At 43.8% G+C, this 12358-nt stretch overlaps 1 non-coding gene across 1 annotated transcript; it reads right to left on the bottom strand.

Annotated features, from left to right (window-relative positions):
- Window positions 1–4291: 4291 nt before the first annotated feature.
- LOC118635181 lies at window positions 4292–4482 on the bottom strand. The gene has a single exon (XR_004960512.1). It is a non-coding gene; the product is annotated as a U2 spliceosomal RNA (small nuclear RNA).
- Window positions 4483–12358: the final 7876 nt, after the last annotated feature.

The following is a 12358-nucleotide window of genomic DNA, read 5'->3' on the forward strand; positions in this document are numbered from 1 at the left end:
GGGAGGGAGAGAGAAACATCAACGTGAAGGGGCACATCGAGTGGCTGCCACCCGCACGACCAACCAGGGCCGGGGACAAACTGCAACCGAAGTACGTGCCCTTAGCGGGAACCGAACCCGGGTCTCTCCGGACCGCAGGCCAACGCTCTAACCGCTGAGCCAAACTGGCCAGGGCTCCTTTTTTGATTTTAAAGAGAGAGGAAGTGAGAGGGTGAAAGAGATAGAAACATCCATGAGAGAGGACTTCAATTGGCTGCCTCCTGCATGCCCCCCACTGAGGACTGAGCCCACAACCTGGGCATGTGCCCTGACTGGGAATCGAACCAGCCACCACTTGGTGCATGGGTTGATGCTCAACCACTGAGCTACAGTGGCCGAACCATCTGATATCTTTTTAAAAAGGGGTTGCAAGCAGGGCTAGACCCAGGAGCCTGTAACACTTTCGTCACCCCTGTCATGCAGCCTGGCCAGTCCACTCCTCAGTTCTGTTGAGCCCAGGGTCATCTAGTAGGGGGGTCAGGAAGGAGGCAGAGCTGCAGGCAATTAGAGGCCTCTTGCTAGATTTAGGATTCATTCATTTCTAGGCCATTGCTCTGGCCAAGGGATTCTATCTATGCAAACAGGCCTAGGCATGTCTGCAAGATGCGTTCTGTTCCTTGTCTCTGGGATCTGGGTCTAGTTTTCTGAACATAACATAAGGTGGAGAATCTGCAAAATAAGACACAGTCCTGGTTTAAGACTACAGTTGCCCTGGCTGAGGGCAGAGCCTATGAAATAAGGCCCAGCCTGGCCTTGGCTGCCCTTGAGGGTAATCCAGAGTGTGTGTGTGTGTGTGTGTGTGTGTGTGTGTGTGTTTCTAGGGCACAGCAAAGCAGATTCTTCTCTTCCAGTCTCAATCCCTGGATACACTATCCAACCTCCCCACCAGCCTCTTATTTATTTTATGCCTTCAGCATCAGCTGGCAAATGAGTCCCATGTTTCATTTACCACCTCCCTTCCACTAAAAAAAGGTCATTCATTTTATGATCAAGCTAACATACATTCATTTTTGAGTAAAGCAAATACATTTTTAATAAAATTCTGAGTCTCCTGAGACATCAGCTTTATAGCTTCCTGGCGGAGAAAGCAGCATTCGTGAGGGTGAGAAGATAATGAAATGGTGAAGGTACTTGGGGTAGCTTGAGTCGATCAGGAAATAAAAAATATTCTGTCCCTATATTGCTCAGTGAAAATGACCCGTTAGAAAGACTAAATGGGGCTTTGAAAACCTTGTACTTGCTTCACTTATTTGCTGAGGCCGTTCAGGGAGCTGTGAGGCCAAAAGAAGTAACTCCAGGACGGCGGAAACCCAGTTCAGAAACAAGATTGTGTGTGACTTCCCCCTGGAAAGGAAATTTGTTTTCTACTCCCAGCCAGCAGGGGCTGCGATTCTTGAATGGGATGCCTGTGGTGGGGAGGATCAGAGGCGACTTTGTTTGGGTAACTGTCCTGACAAGCTGAGGAAAACGATATGGGGGTGACCGAAGGCTGGCCACTGGCTGCTTCCAGGACAGGTGTTCTCAGTGGTTTCAGAGGACTTGGGAATGAAGGACTACAAATCACCCTGAATATTTGAAGGCAGAAAGACTTTATTTTCAAGCAAAGCAATACTAGCTTAAAATGTGTGTCTTTTCCCAAATTGTTTTATTCTTACTGTTTTGGTTCTTCTTTTTTTTTTTTTAATCCTGTCCTTCTCTTTGCTCAGAATGAGGTAAGTAATTGATTTCCTTATCAAGATGCCGGCAACGCGTTTTTCAGGCTCTCGGGGCCCGCAGCAAACCTCAAGCCATTGTGTGGCAGGCAGCTCTCAGCCGCAGTCACTCCCGTCATCACTCCAATCATCTTACTGGTCAAGTAAATGATAACATTTTTTACTTTGTGATTGCGTTATCCAAACAAAAAGAGGATTTTTAAAGATGATCAAAATAAAGCTTGTTAGGTAATTTTCAATGATAATGAATTGGTTCCTGGGGGTTTGATTAAAGAGAAAACTAGGTCAATTTAAGCAGAGTCTAAATGAGGCAGAAAGCAAGTCCATGGGAGGGGGGGGGAGTTGTGGGGGAAAAAATTAAAAATATTAAAATCACAAAGAAAAACAAATCACCTTGCATATTTGCTGTGGAGATTTATGTGTGTGTTAGAAAAGGGACTGGAAATGTTACTACTGTAATTGATAATAATAGTATAGTTGGGGCCTGGCCAGTTTAGCTCAGCGGTTAGAGTGTCGGCCTGCGGTCCAGAGAGACCCAGGTTCTGTTCCCGCTAAGGGCACGTACCTCGGTTGCAGTTTGTACCCGGGCCTGGTTGGTTGCACGGGTGGTGGCTACTCAATGTGTCCCTTTCACGTCGATATTTCTCTCTCTCTCTCTTCCCCCCACTCTATCTGAACAAAAATGGAAAAATGTCCTCTGGTGAGGATAAAAAATATATAAATAAATAATGTCCCCTGCATCCTGTTTATATATATGTAAAAGAAATAGCATAGTTGAGATAACTTTGTTGCTGATGGATGAGATGCACTGATTAAAGAAGACTTAAGGCATGTCTAGAATTTCCCCATTCCTTGTACCACTTTTTAATTTTTTTAAAATTTTACTGTGATATAATTCACATACTATAAAATTCACCTTTTGAAATAAGTGTACAGTTTAGTGGATTTTAATATATTCCTAAGGTTGTGCAACCATCACCACTATAGAATTCCAGAACATTTCATTACCTGAAAGGAAGCCTGGTGACCATTGGCAGTTACTCCCCATTCTCCTCTCTTCCGTCTCCTGGCAACCATTCAACTGCTTCCTGTCTCTATGAATTTGCCTATTCTGGACATTTCATATAAATGAAACCATACAATATGTGGTCTTTTATTTCTGCTTTCTTTCACTAAACATAATTTTTTTGTGGAAAAATAGACATAAATAAAATCCATTTACCATTTTAACCATTTTAAAGTGTAGATCTCAGCCCTGCCGGTTTGGCTCAGCGCTGAAAGCGTCGGCCCGTGGACCAGAGAGTCCCAGGTTCAGTTCCCGCTAAGGACATGTACCTCGGTTGCAGTTTGTCCCCAGCCCCGGTTGGGGTCAAGTGGGTGGCAGCCACTCGATGTGTCTCTCTCACATTGATGTTTCTCTCTCCCTCTTCCCCCCCCTCCAGCTCTCTCTGAAGATAAATGCAAAAATATCCTTGGGTGAGGATAAAAAATAACAACAAAATAAAGTGTACAGTTCAGTGGTGCTAGGTACATTCACATTGTTGTACAATCATCACCACCATCCATTCACAGAACTTTTTCATCATCCCAAACTAAAATTCCAAACTCATTAAACAATAACTCCTCAGTACCCCTTTCCCCTACTCTTTTACTTTCTGTCTCTACAAATTCTGTTGCTCCCTCTCCCTTTCTCTCTCTCTAAATATCAATGAAAATTTTTTTTTTTAAAAGAAGCAACCAATGAATGCATAAATAAGTGGAACAAAAAATTGATGTTTCTCTCTCTTTCTAAAATCAATAAATTAATATTAAAAAAAGAAAATTAATGCTCAAAAAGGTAAACAATTTTGCAAATTATGCTATTATATGGTAGCCCCAGGACTGTATTCAGACATGATTCCTGACTATTAACATTGGATTATTTTGGATTGCTTTCCATATACTTCTCAGTGTTCTCTTATTAATAAAATCATAATAATTATTACCACTAACCTTTATTAAATTTTGGCTGAATTTCAGGCACTGAACAGGTATCCTTATGTGCATTATTTTATTTAATACCCATAACAATGCTATGAGGTGTGTATAATCATTTCCAATTTACATGTAACAAAATAGTGGTCAAGAAACCTGCCCAGGATCAGAGTTGCCCCAACATGGTCTTATTTTTCCTAAACACACTGGGTCCACTCTGTCAAGAAAGTTCTTTCCCAAATCTTACATGGATGACTTCTTTCATGTTCAGGTTTGAGCTCAAATATCACCTCCTCACTCTACACAAAATAGCATTGTATATACTAACAGCATATAATATAGGTGCTCAATAAATATTTATCAAGTGAAGACATACCATGGACATCTCTACCCCCCTAAATTTGCTTCCCTCATTCCTGTGATTCAGAATAGTGTATCTGCCTAGCTCAAGTCCTGCCCCCGTCCCCCCAGCAACGCCACCTTCTCTGAGCAAATCCAGGCAAGAGATGTTGTGGCCCTGAATTAACAAACAATCACCATCGACATATTTTATTTTATTTACTTGTTTTTGGTGCACCATTCCCAGATATACTGCCATACCAGGTCGATGCATGGAGTGGATGGAGCAAGCTCCTAGTCCATCTCCTAATCCCCCAAATCCATTTAATATATTGTCCTCGGTTAGAGGATGTATCAGATATTAAACTCATAAGAACAGATACTACACTTGATTTTAGCCAAAAGGCCAAGAAGCGAGATATATATATCCTCACCTGAGGATATTTTTCCATTTATCCTCAGACAGAGTGGGAAGGAGAGAGAGAGAGAAAGAGAGAAACGTTGATGTGAGAGAGATATCGACAGGTTGCCTCCTGCACAACCCTGACCAGGGCCAGAACAGAACTGCAACCAAGATTCATGCCCTTGACAAGAATCAAACCCGAGACTCTTTGGTCCATGGGCTGATGCTTTAACCTTTTAGCCAAACCAGCCAGGGCTCATCAACATATTTTAAAAGATTTATAGTGATGCTGATCTCAAATCCTGCCTCCATCACGCACTATGTGACGTTGGGAAAATTATGTAACCTCTGGCCTTAGAAAATAATACGTACCCCAAAGTGATGCTGTGAGGATTAAATGGGATACCATCTCATAATGTATATGCTTAATCATTGACATTTTAAATTGCTATTGAAATATTTTAATACTGAAAAAACTTTCTAGCACAAAGATGTTTGTGAAGGTTATTTATAACAGGATAAAATTAGAAACAAACTCAGAATCGTCTTGATGGAATACGATGCAGCCATTAACTTGTAAGAATGTGTTGTAGAATCATCGACAAGAGAGCACTAGACAAAAATGTGAATGTGGCCTCATCCTGACTATGTAAATACATCGCTAAAGTCCCTGGGCCTCTCCAGCCTGTGGGTTTAAATGAGACCGCATTCACCTTGTACCTAAATTTCTGTCTCGTTGCCCCCACCTGCTCCTGCAGACCTCTGCAAAAGCCCTGGGGGCCTAGGGAGTAGCTGGAGCATATCTGCTCCTCCCCCGCTGCCCCAGTATTCATCAAATGTCTGGATGTGATCAACACAGCCACTCTTTCTCCAGGCCTTTGCCTTGCCAATACTTCACAAAGGATATCTCCCTGTAGGGTGACCAACCACCTAGTTTGCTTGGACCTGGGATGTGGGACTTTTAGTGCTAAAACTGGAAAAGTCACAGAACAGAAATAGACTCATAGATACAGAGAACTTTTTGTTGCTTGCCAGATGGGTGGGGGCTGAGGGAGTAGGTGAAAAAGATGAAGGAATTAAGAAGTACAAATTACTTGTTAGACTGATGAACCTCAAAGGGAAGGGGGGAGGGAGGGCGGGATGAGATAAACCAAAGAATTTCTATGCAAATATGCATAACCAAGGGACACTCCACAATAATGTGGGGAAGGCAGGAGGGAGGCGGGATTGGGGAGGAGGGAGTCAATGGGGAAAAAAGGGGGGAACATCTGTAATACATTCAACAATAAAGATGAGTTAAAAAATAAATAAAACTGGAAAAGTCCTTGGCAAACTGGGATAAGTTGGTCACCCTATCTCATTGCACAGGGTACTTCCAGAGTTGCAAAATTTGAGGTCTCCGAATGGGGTTTGGTTTTCTCAGCTGGAGCCAGGCTGTACTCCTCCCCAAATAAGGACTGATAGATTGCATTAGGCCTGGGTAAACAGAATATCTGTGTTTGAATTCGGACTTATATTCTGGTACCAGGGATATAAGAAAACTAGTCAAAAAGTTGCTTGAGAAACAAGTGATCAGGGCATGGGTCTGGACAAGAGATGCTGGTAAAGGGGAAACATGAGCTCACTGGGTGGCCACTGAAGTCATGGGAGTGGGCTAGAGGGGCCAGGAGATGTGTAAGTATGTAGGACAGAGCCTGAGGATAATGACATTTTAGCCAGTAGGTAGAAGGAAACATGTCCACAAGAGAAACTGGGGGAAATGGCTGAAGAGATAGAAGAAAAACTAAGATTTGAGGTTGGTAGGTTTGGAGGCACAGTTTCCTCAATCTGTCCTTGGTTTCCCTTCACTATGCCTTACCCGAAAGCCAGTATTGATACTGACTTATCATCCTCTATATCATCGAATAGACTTCTCTTCCTCTTCTTCCAGCTCCTAAAATGTAAGTGATTCCCCAAGGCCTATATGACATATGCTCTCTCTTTGTACTCTTGTACATAAGACTTGAATTTATCCACATGGCTGCCATTTTCTTTTCTTTTTTTTAATCCTCACCCAAGGACATTTTTCCATTTTTTGCTCAGATAGTGTGGGAGGGAAAGAGAGGAAGAGAGAAACATCGACATGAAAGGGACACATCGAGTGGCTGCCACCCGCACGACCCAACCAGGGCCGGGGACAAACTGCAACCCAGATACGTGCCCCTAAGCGGGAACCGAACCTGGGTCTCTCTGGACCGCAGGCCGACGCTCTAACCACTGAGTCAAACCAGCCGGGGCACAGTTGCCATTTTCATTTTAATGATAATGCTTCCCAAATTACACCTCCAGTTACAATCTCTCCAGAGCCTCAGTCCACATTTCAAACTGTCTCCTAGACATTCCCACCTAATTTTTCCATCAATAAGCCAAATTCAGCCTACTTCAATATGAAACATAGCAGGATCGTAATCATAGACATTAGCACTGGAAAGACCCATAGAGATGATCTAATCCAGACCTGCCCAACTAGCGATGGCACACACTAGTGCACAGTGAATGCGATATGGTGGGTGGATATGATCATTCCCCCAGCCCTGAGTGGCTGCGGTCTCTGGACCAGTCACCTCTGTTTATTACGGCCTCATCCTCTGACTGCCCAAGAGAGTGGGATCTGATAGTGAGCAAGAGGCCACTTGTGGCAGCCAGATGCAGGCACACCATTGCCGGTATGGAGATGCTGCAGGAGTTTGTGTCTCAGGGACTCAAGGAGCGTGAGGAGCAATCCAGTGGAGAGGGGAGCCTGAGTGAGTGAGTGTTGGCACAGCGGGGATTCTGATACAGGCAGCTCAGAAACTCTGTCTTTACATATGTTTATATTAGATAATTCTGTTTGTCGCTGATGTGCCACAAATGATGCCCAAACTGGGAGGTGACTATTCTAAAAATGCCTGTATGTTCTGCAAATTAGAACTTCATCGCTTTTTTGAAATACCAGCTATTAAAAGTTTGAATCTAAAATCCACAAGAAATTTTTTAAGCACATTAGTCAATGAAAGAAGAGGGAGAGCTTTAAATATAACTTAATTTCTTTTCTTTTTCTTTTTTTTGGTGGTACGTGCCCCTAGCGGGAACCGAACCCAGGACTCTCTGGTCCACAGACTGCCGCTCAACCGCTGAGCCAAACTGACCAGGGCTAACTTAATTTCTTAACAATAATATAATTTCTACTGTTATGTTTGAGTAGTTACAAAAGATGGTTGAAATTTATTTTATCAACTACTGCTGCAGACAGCTTCTTGTGATTTAAAGAGATCAGTGTTAAAAGGTCTTGATTAGGAATTGCATGAGCTATTTAAAACACAAACCTGAGACCATAAAGTTAGGTACCAAGATTCAAGTTCGTTTTTCATTAAATAAAAAAGGGATTTTTCAGCCTGGCTGGTGTGGCTCAATGGATGAGCTTCAACCCATGTGCCAAGAGGTTGCGGGGGTTCAATTCCCAATCAGGGCACATGCCCAGTTGTGGGCCTGATCCCTGGTAGAAGCATGCTGGAGGCAGCCAATTGAGGTTCTCACTCATTGATGTTTCTATCTCTTTCTCCCTCTCCCTTCCTCTCTCTCTAAAAATCAATAAAATTTATAAAAAAGGGATTTTCAGGAAGTGTTACAAATTCACTACTTACTATTTTGCCTAACACTATATATTTAATTTTAATTTGTATTATAATTACATCTATAAAAAAACATTTTATTTTTACCACATCTAATATGCCCTTCTAGCTATTTCTCTAGTCTTCATTGGGTGCTATGATGTGAAGGGTTGGAAAGCACAGCTCTAACCTAACCCCCTTATTTGTGAGGAAACCGGGGTGGGTGACCTGTCTAATGTCAGAGCTAATCACTTCCTTCCTAAATCAGCACTTCTGCTGACTTTCTGAGTCTTAACTATAGTCTGTGATATATCACTCTCCAAGTTACCCAAGTCTAAGTCAACTCATGTTGACTTCTCTGTGTCATATCCCATCCGGTCTACATCCCCTCCTGGACTGAAGGAATCCTCCACATTATGGGAGCTGAACCTCCAGGTACTCCCCATCCTGGACTCTCCTGCAGTTAGATTTTGTACTCAGGCAAACCCCGCCCCCCAGCTTTAGAACTGGAAGCTAGCAGTGCTGTGGAGCAGTGCCTAGTGCCCAGTGTGGGTGGTATTACCAGGACAAGCTGGGCCTTGTGCCAGGCAGTGACAGCATGCTGTCCTCACTAGTTCTGTAGCCTGATTTTGGACACTTCCTGGTTGCAAGCCTCCAAGCCTGGTTCTTGGGCACTCCCAGAGATTCTGTGAGCTCAAAGCCGGCAGCATTGGTTTCTGTGGCTTGCAACCAAGAACCAAACTGATAAAGAAATTGGAACTGAAGAGATTGTAGGCCATAGGCTCTCAGGGGAATGGGGTGGGTGGGGTGATCTGTGACTGTCTTCTAGTCTTTTGAGGCTGGAGGTAGAGAAAATGCATCTAGTGTTGAGGTATGCGACTTAAAACACCTCATATCAACTCGGGGCAAAACAATTCAACAAAGCACCCATGTCACCTGGAATTAAATGCAAGCCTTTAAAAGAGTGAGTGGCCGTAGCCAGAGAACTATAAAGGATGTCAGGAATTTCAGGACTGTGGGGTGTGGTAGTTTCTTTGGACATGCTCAGTTCCTGGCAGCTCTCTTTGGATTTAGAAGACTGCATATACCACAGATAACCCATTTTCCAAGTGACCTGAATGCTTGCTAACTTTGAACCGCAGCACAGAGCAGGAGAAGGTTCTTCAGCAGGTCCAGGCTGCAGTGCAAGGAGCTCTGCTAATGAGTCCTCAGATCCCAGTGGGTCCAATGGTGCTCTGTGGGCAGCCACATGCTGGGATGCTGTACAGAGCCCATGTCAAGTCCCCCAAAAAGCATCACTATGATCGTCACTCTCTTTGGCTAATAATGATTCTTCTTTTTGGAAACTGTTTTTAAATTGTTTCAGGGCCCTTCCGAAGACTAAAAGCCTCATCAAGGAGTACCAGGTGACCATGTAACCTATGTGGCTTATCATGAACTAAGTGTCTGGTCCACTTAACCATAAAGTGCCCAGTAGCACTCCCTTCCTCAAGAGGACATGGACTATATAAGAACAGGTCTGAGCAGGTCCTGGAGAAGGCACAGGCATGCAACATACAGTGTGTTCACTCCCATTTTACTGCCACCCCTCCCTCAATTCGTAACCTTAAGGAAAATTTCCCGGTGACTAAGGAGGACAACATTTGAGCTTGGCTTACAGATGGCATCAGCTGGAGTGACTGCGCAGGTGTTGTACCTGCACTAGGCAAGTGGTCTTGAAAGGACAATGGTAAAAGGAAATCTTCCCAGCGGGCAGAGCTTTGATTTATACTCTTGTGGTTCTCTTTGCCTCGAGAAAGGTTCTGTACCAATTCATGAGGCAGGTGGTCAAAGACTTAGATTGGTGAAGAAGAGGTTTGGAAGAGAGGACAATAAATGAGGATGTATGTCTTCTGTATGGATACTTGTCAAAGTGTCTCCACTGCCAGCCCTGGCTGGTTTGGCTCGGCGGTTAGAGCGTCGGCCTGCGGTCCAGGGAGGCCCGGGTTCAGTTCCCTCCCGCTAAGGGCATGTACCTCGGTTGCAGTTTGTTCCCGGCCCTGGTTGGGTCGTGTGGGTGGCAACCACTCAATGTGTCCCTTTCACGTCGATGTTTCTCTCTCTCTCTCTCCCCCTCGCACTCTATCTGAACAAAAAATGGAAGAATGTCCTCGGGTGAGGATTAAAAAAAAAAAATGTCTCCACTGCTAAAGATTTAATAAGTTAGTGGACACTATAGATGAAGGGCAAGTTCCTTCCTTGGTCAAACCAGTGACTACTTATTGGGGTCACAAGCTCGTCATGGGCTTCTCCTCAGCAAGGCTCACCAGGCTACTGCCACTACTGAGTGCCCATTTTAGAATAAATCATTATAAAAGATTCTTCCTGTCATGGTGGTTAAGGTGAGTTAATCACATTGGGAAGATATTTATACTTAATTTGGATCTGCTTTTCCCATCATCCTCTTACATGAGTCCACTGAATGCCTTATTTCCATCATGGTATCTTACACATTGTGGCATCTGTCTTAGTTCAGGCTGCCATCACAAAATCACCACAGCCTGGGTGGCTTACAAACAACAGAAATGTAGTTGCTATAACAAATTGCCACAGACTGGGTGTTATTTATTTATTTATTTATTTATTATTTTTTATCCTTACCTGAGGACATTTTTCCATTTTTTCGTTCAGATAGAGTGGGAGGGAGAGAGAGGAAGAGGGAGAGAAACATTGACGTGAAAGGGACACATCGAGTGGCTGCCACCTGTACAACCCAACCAGGGCCGGGGACAAACTGCAACCAAGGTACGTGCCCTTAGCGGAAACCAGGAACCGAACCCGGGTCTTTTGGGACCGCAGGCCGACGCTCAACCACTGAGCCAAACTGGCCAGGGCCAGACTGGGTTTCTTTTAAACAACAGAAATTTACTTCTCACAGTTCTGAAGGCTGGAAGTCTGAGATCAGGGTGCCAGCATGGTTGGGTACTGGTTGCAGAGCACCAACTTCTCACTGTGTCCTCACAGGGCAGAGAGCAGTGGCAAGGTAAGCTCTCTATTCTCTTATAAGGGCAGTAATCTCATTCATGAGGGCTCCACCCTTATGACTTCATCTAACCCTAATTATTTCCCAAAGGCCCCACCTCCTAATACCATCACATTAGGAGGTGGGCAGGGGTTCAATGTGAACTTGGGAGGGACATATTCAGTCCATAACAGCATCTGACCAAGGGACTAACTTTAGTGAAAGAAGTAAGAAATTAGCTGTCTTACCAGATTCACTAGCCCTATTGTGGACCCCAATAACCAGAAGTGACTGGCTTTAGGAAAGAGTAGAATGGCCCATGGAATACACAGCTCCTGAACCAGCTGGAAGATAACAACTTGAGAGCTTGGATTCCATTTATACTTAGAACCATCGATTCTGGAGGTTTCCACATCCTTCTCATGACTTTCTCTTCTGTTTAAATGAAACACAGTCAGTTTCTGTTGCTTACAATGAAAAACACCAAGAAGAACACAAAAATATCTCTTGTGCCATCTCTAGTTTTTTATAAATTGGCTTCCTCCACAAATAGCTTGTGAACTCTGAAGGCTGTCACCATTTCTAATATTTTTCCTGTAGAACATGGGACTGTACTTTACACAAACTTATAGTTTCTGGGCTTTATCTGATCTTCATTTATTATTTTTATGTTTTTGCATTTATCTTCAGGTAGAGCAGGAAGGAGAGAAACATCGATGTGAGAGACACATCGAGTGGTTGCCACCCACGAGACCCCAACGGGGGCCGGGGACAAACTGCACTGAGGTACATGCCCTTAGCAGGAACTGAACCCGGGACTCTCTGGTCCATAGGCCGACGCTCTAACTGCTGAGCCAAACCAGTCAGGGCTGAACTGCATCTATTTTGATCAGTCTGAAGTATTTTAAAAAATTAACTTAGTTGCCAACATTTAAAAAAAATCAGTCTGGTTGGTGTGGCTTTCTGGCTGAGCACTGACCCATACACCAAGAGGTCACTGGTTCGATTTCCAGTCAGGACACATGCCCAAGTTGTGGGCCAGATCCCCATTGGGGAGCATGCAGGAGGCAGCTAGTTGATGTTCTCTCTCATTGATGTTTCTGTCTCTCTCCCTCTGACTTCCTCTTTCTAAAATCAATAAAGGAAAAAAATTATTTTATTTTATTTATTTTTTTCCTTTATTGATTTTAGAGGGAGAGGAAGGGAGAGGGGGATAGAGAGAGAGATGGAAACATCGATGAGAGAGAACAATGATTGGCTG

The sequence above is a fragment of the Molossus molossus genome, unplaced genomic scaffold (assembly GCF_014108415.1).
Source record: "Molossus molossus isolate mMolMol1 unplaced genomic scaffold, mMolMol1.p scaffold_m16_p_19, whole genome shotgun sequence".
Lineage (NCBI taxonomy): Eukaryota > Metazoa > Chordata > Mammalia > Chiroptera > Molossidae > Molossus > Molossus molossus.